The 5,693-nt window shown below is 38.7% G+C and overlaps 1 non-coding gene across 1 annotated transcript; it reads left to right on the top strand.

Annotated features, from left to right (window-relative positions):
* The first annotated feature begins 5,084 nt into the window (after positions 1-5,084).
* Positions 5,085-5,192, top strand: LOC127740293 (small nucleolar RNA R71). Its single transcript, XR_008000972.1, has one exon. It is a non-coding gene; the product is annotated as a small nucleolar RNA R71 (small nucleolar RNA).
* The last annotated feature ends 501 nt before the right edge of the window (positions 5,193-5,693 follow it).

Here is a 5,693-nt window from a genome sequence, read left to right as displayed (position 1 = left end):
TGAAATTGATCAGAGGACCACTAATAGCCTTCCTAGTAACACAATTCCAAATCCAAGAGAGGAATGAAAGGCTATCACTGTGATAACTGGACAAGTGGCAAGTGAAAAAGCACAAGTTATGCAGGAAACCAGAACCTCCATTAAAAATTTAAAAGTACTAGTGGGTCAACTGAGCAAGCAAATACTTGAGAGGTCTGCAAGTACATTTCAAGGTGATATAGTGGTGAACCCAGGAGAAGATTGCAAGGCTATTCAATTAGGAAGTGGTAAAGTAGCTGGTTCTGAGACTAAGATCAATGAAGAGCTAGTTGAAAAGGAAGCTCCGGAAGAGAAGAAGGAAGAAGTAGAGCACGACCCTCCAAAGCGTGCAGACAACCCATTCCCAGACTCTCTTGACATTTATCCTACATTGCCAAAGGCTCCTGAGTACAAACCTAAGATGCCATATCCTCAGAGACTTCAAAAGGAGACCAAGGACAAGCAGTTCTCAAAGTTCTTGGAAATCTTTAGAAAGTTACAAATCAATATTCCTTTTACTGAGGTTTTGGAGCAAATGCCTATCTATGCCAAATTCATGAAGGAGATGTTGTCAAAGAAAAAGCGTTTAAAGGGAGATGAGACAGTAGTCCTAACTAAGGAATGTAGTGTTGTAATTCAGAATAACTTGCCAAAGAAGATGCCAGATCTAGGGAGCTTTTAAATTCCATGCACCATTGGGAGCACAACCTTTGAGAAAGCCCTATGTGATCTGGGGACAAGCATAAATCTAATGCCCTTATCTGTGATGAAGAAGCTGCAAATCCAAGAGGCACAACCCACAAAGATAGCATTGCAGATGGCAGATAAATCTATGAAGGCTGCATACGGATTAGTGGAGAATATCTTGGTCAAAGTGGGTAAGTTCTTCCTCCCATCAGACTTTGTGATTTTGGACACAAGGGAGGATGAGAATGCATCTATAATTCTAGGAAGACCATTCCTAGCCACTGGAAGAGCTCTGATTGATGTAGAAGTGGGTGAATTAGTGCTTAGAGTGCATAATGAGCAACTGGTCTTTCATGTCTTTAAAGATATACATCCAACAGGTGAAGAAGAGAGGTGCATGCAGGCTGAGCTTATTGATCCAAACCTTCAAAAACCGCCTGATGATACACAGCAGAATCTGCAACTCAAACCTCCCTTGGTACCAGTCAATAAAATTCCTCCTGACATCAAACCTAAGTTTGCTGTTGGGAATGCATCATCTACCAAGGAAGAGGTTCCCAAAAAAAAGAAAGTACCAAGAGGATGGAGAAACAAAAAGATCCCCACTGAAGGTTTCTCCCCAGGAATGAAGGTGGTGTTGACCCGTAATCCAGTATGGGTTTATACAGTAATCAGAATCCTCTCTCTAGAATATATTAAGCTGCGTTATGGAGACACAGGAAAGAAGTTCAAAGTAAGGGGTGAAGAGTTGAGCCCCTATGATCCTCCTCCTTAGAGGAGCTGACCGTCAAGCTAGTGACGATAAAGAAGTGCTTGTTGGGAGGCAACCCGATAATTTCGTATCCTTAGCTATTTTTATTTTTTGTAGTAGTAATTTTCTTATTTGATTTTTATTGAATTCTTACTAATTTTCTGATCATGCTGCTATTTTATCACAGGAACCGAACACCTCAAGCTCTAAAAAAAAAAAAAGAGGAAGCGCATACGACGTGGACGCGTCACTGACGCGAACGCGTCGAGCATGTGTCAGTGAAAAAATAAATTTAACAGAGAGTTGCACGGAATGGCGCAGGAATGGAGCCTTTCGCACAAACAAGACCACGCGATTGCGTACCCCACGCGTTCGCATCATTTGTAATTTTCGCCATTCACGCGGACGCGTCACTGACGCGGATGCGTGACCTGCAAATTCGATGTAAAAGAGTTTTTGGACAGAGAGTTGTGCTGGCTTGGGGCAGGAAGTGTGCTAGAAGCACAAATTTGGTCACGCGGATGCGTCCCTGACGCGGCCGCGTCAATTGCACATATGGCCATCCACGCATTCGCATGCATGACGCGATCGCGTCGTATGAAAAATTGGCTCCCAAGCCATGCGAACAGAAAGTCGCGCGGGTGCGTGGCTGGCTTCGCACAAATCGCACAAAACCCAGGGCACGCAGACGCGTGCCTGACGCTAACGCATCATTATGGAAATTTCGCGACCCACGCGAACGCGTGCTGCACGCGTTCGCGTCGCTTGCGCCACACTAGTTCGCCGCCCAGTTTTCTTTCTCTCTCTCTCCCAATCCTAATTCTCTCTTATTCTTTTGTCCTTTTATTTTTCTTTCCTCATAATATTTATCTCTTTCTATTTTCAGTTTTGTTTGCTTGAGGACAAGCAAACCTTTAAGTTTGGTGTTGACGCTGCACTTATTGGTTTTTTCTGGCACAAAAAGGAGGCGAATCATCTTTACTGAGGAACACAACCTAAAGAATAAAGCGATCGCTAGGATAACTAAGGTGGTTGAGTTCCTTTCATTTTTACTCCTCCCCTCATTTCTTCTATGTTATGTTCCGGTTTTCTGCAACTTTGTTTTGTTTGTTGCATGATCTTTTATTAGTTAGAATCCTAGGATTAGTTTTCTTTTAATTGCTTTAATGCTGAAAAGATATTTCATGTACCACTCAGTGAACTTGAATCTAAAAAGAAAAGAAAAAGAAGTGATATATTGCATGAGAAATTGAGTTAATCCTAAGAATAGTCTTATTTACTTAAATGTGGTGGTATTAATGGTAATTTTGAATGCATGATATAAACAGTGCATATTTGAATTTGAATCAAGTGATGTTGATGTATAAGGAACAGAAATTAGAGAATTATTATGACTTCTCTAAAATAAATAAAAATTTAATCCTTGAAGCAAAAGAAACAGCGAAAAAAATATAAAATAAAATAAAAGCAAGGTCCAAGGCTCTGAGCATCAATGACTAGGGAGGTCAGACATGATTAAAAGCTCAAAGAGTTGTTTCCCTAGTCATATGCTTGTGGTGTGATTGTGTCAAGTAATCCTTGAGACAGAACACCTAGAGTCGAGATCAATTACATTTAACAGAGTATGCCAAACGCTTTGAGCACCACTGTTTGGGAGTAACTGAAAGAAAAATCAGGACTCAAAGAGAGTCCCCTAGTTAAGTGCTTGTGGTGTTTCTTTGTCAAGTAATCCTTGAGACAAAACATTTAAAGTCACGACTAGGCTCAACGTGCAAACCACCAAAGAAAAAAAATTAAACTAAAATTTGCTGTGTTCAAGGATTAAACTGAAATATAAAGATAAGAGAATTCATAATATTATCCGGATTCTAACTCCGAATGACAATGACATCCTTCTGATTCAAAGGAGAGTGAAATGCCAAAACTATTTAGGATTACAGTTATAAACCCCACTATAAAAAGAGACATGAGCTTAATCAAACTCTCATTCTCATGTAAATTCACATCCTAAGCCTATATTAGTTTTGGTTGCTTGAGGACAAGCAACAGTTAAAGTTTGGTGTTGTGAAGCGTGAGCATCTTGTCTATCTTTTCCTAGTGAATTTGCATCTAATTTGTTGAGTTTAGTTAAGAATTAATTATATTTTAGCCACTATGGATGCTATTTTAAGTTTTGTGCAATTTTATTTATTTTAGGTAGCATTCGGAGGGACTTGATGAAGTTTTTGCAGAGAAAAAGAAGAAACCAAAGAGATGACCAGCGAAGACCGATGCGGACGCATGGCTCACACAACCGCGTGGAATGGAGGAATTGCAATGACGCGATCGCGTGCCTGACGCGAACGCGTGGATTAGAATCTGCACAAATGACGCGAGCGCGTGGACGACGCGGACGCGTCACATGTGCGTTTGCAATAATTCAGAAAATGCTGGTTATGATTTCTGGGCTGTTTCTGACCCAATTTCCAGCCCAGAAAACACAGATTAGAAGCTGCAAAATGGATAAATCAAGTGGTCCCCACTCATCAACTGAAGATCGGTTAATTAATTCGAATTTAAATTCAAATCTTATCTTTTAGGAAAAGATATTATTTTTAATTTTTGATTTCAAACCTATTAGAATTAGTAATAAATAGAAACTCTGTACATTTAGACAGGCACCAGATTGTTACCAGAACCCTTATTTTTCTTCTCTAAACTATGAGCAACTAATCCTTTCTTGTTAAGGTTAGGAGTTCTATCTATTTGTATGGATTTATTCGTTTGATCTTTCTAATTTAATTCATGTCTTGATTTATATTTCAATAATTGTTTTCGTTCTTCATTTTATGAAATATGGGAGGAACGGAAGTATGACCCATGTTCTAATTGAGTTCTTGTAAAACTTGGAAAAGCTCTTTACTTAAACAATAGCTTGAAAACATATTATACTGAATTTTAATTGTTTGTATTTAACGGGATACGTGACATATAATCCCCTTATTTTTGGATAATTATAATTCTTTTGGCATATAAACTAGCAATTGATCGTCACCCTCTAATTGGAATTAATTGACCAAGGAATTGGCAATTAATGAATTTTAGAGGAGACTAGGCTGGTCTAAGGAATTAGGGCCTAGTCACATATAGTTTGCCATGAAATTATATCTTGCATGATTAAATTAGTTAGTGATAAAAATAAATCTGGAAAATAGATAACTCTGAAACCTTAACTGCTTTCTCAAACATTTTATTCCCAACTCATTTATTTGTCTATCCTTTTGATATTCTGAGTTCGAACTTAAACCTTTTGAACATCTCAAAACCCTTTTCTGCTTGCCTAACTAAACTTATCAGTCAATAACTGTTGCTTAATCCATCAATCCTCGTGGGATCGACCCTTACTCACGTAAGGTATTACTTGGTACGACCCGGTGCACTTGCCGGTTAGTAAGTGTGGGTTATAAATACCGCACCAAGTTTTTGGCGCCATTGCCGGGGATTGATAATGATTAACAACTATTAGTTGTTTGATTGCTTAGATTAGGCGTTTTAGTTTTACTTTTATTTAAAAATTTTACTTTGAATTTAAAAAAATAATAAATACATAAATAAATAAATAAATCCACTCTGAAATGGTCCACTCTGAAAGCATGTCAGAAGGACACTTTTTGGTCAACTGCTTGTATCTTTCCCAAGCTTCATAGAGGGATTCACCATCTTTTTGCCTGAAGGTCTGAAAATCCACTCTAAGCTTGCTCAACATTTGAGGAGGAAAGAACTTAGCCAAAAGGCCGTGACCAGCTTATCCCAGGAGTCCAGGCTATCTTTAGGTTGTGAGTCCAACCATGTTCTAACTTTGTCTCTTACATCAAAAGGGAAAAGTATGAGCCTGTAGACTTCAGGATCTACTCCATTAGTCTTAACAGTATCACAGATCTGCAAGAACTCAATTAAAAACTGATAGGGATCTTCTGATGGAAGTCCATGAAACTTGCAGTTCTGTTGCATTAGAGCAACTAGTTGAGGCTTCAGCTCAAAATTGTTTGCTCCAATGGCAGGGATTGAGATGCTTCTTACATAAAAATTGGAAGTAGGTGTAGTATAATCACCAAGCATCCTCTTTGCATTATTGTTGTTGTCACTATTTTCGGCTGCCATCTCCTCTACTTTTTCAAAAATTTCTGTAAGATTTTCTCTGGATTGTTGTATTTTAGCTTCTCTTAGTTTCTTCTTCAGAGTCTTTTCAGGTTCAGGA

This window comes from Arachis duranensis, chromosome 6, assembly GCF_000817695.3.
Source record: "Arachis duranensis cultivar V14167 chromosome 6, aradu.V14167.gnm2.J7QH, whole genome shotgun sequence".
Taxonomy (NCBI): Eukaryota; Viridiplantae; Streptophyta; class Magnoliopsida; order Fabales; family Fabaceae; genus Arachis; species Arachis duranensis.
Note: the sequence above shows the minus strand (reverse complement) of the source record. Positions and strands in the feature narration are given on the sequence as shown.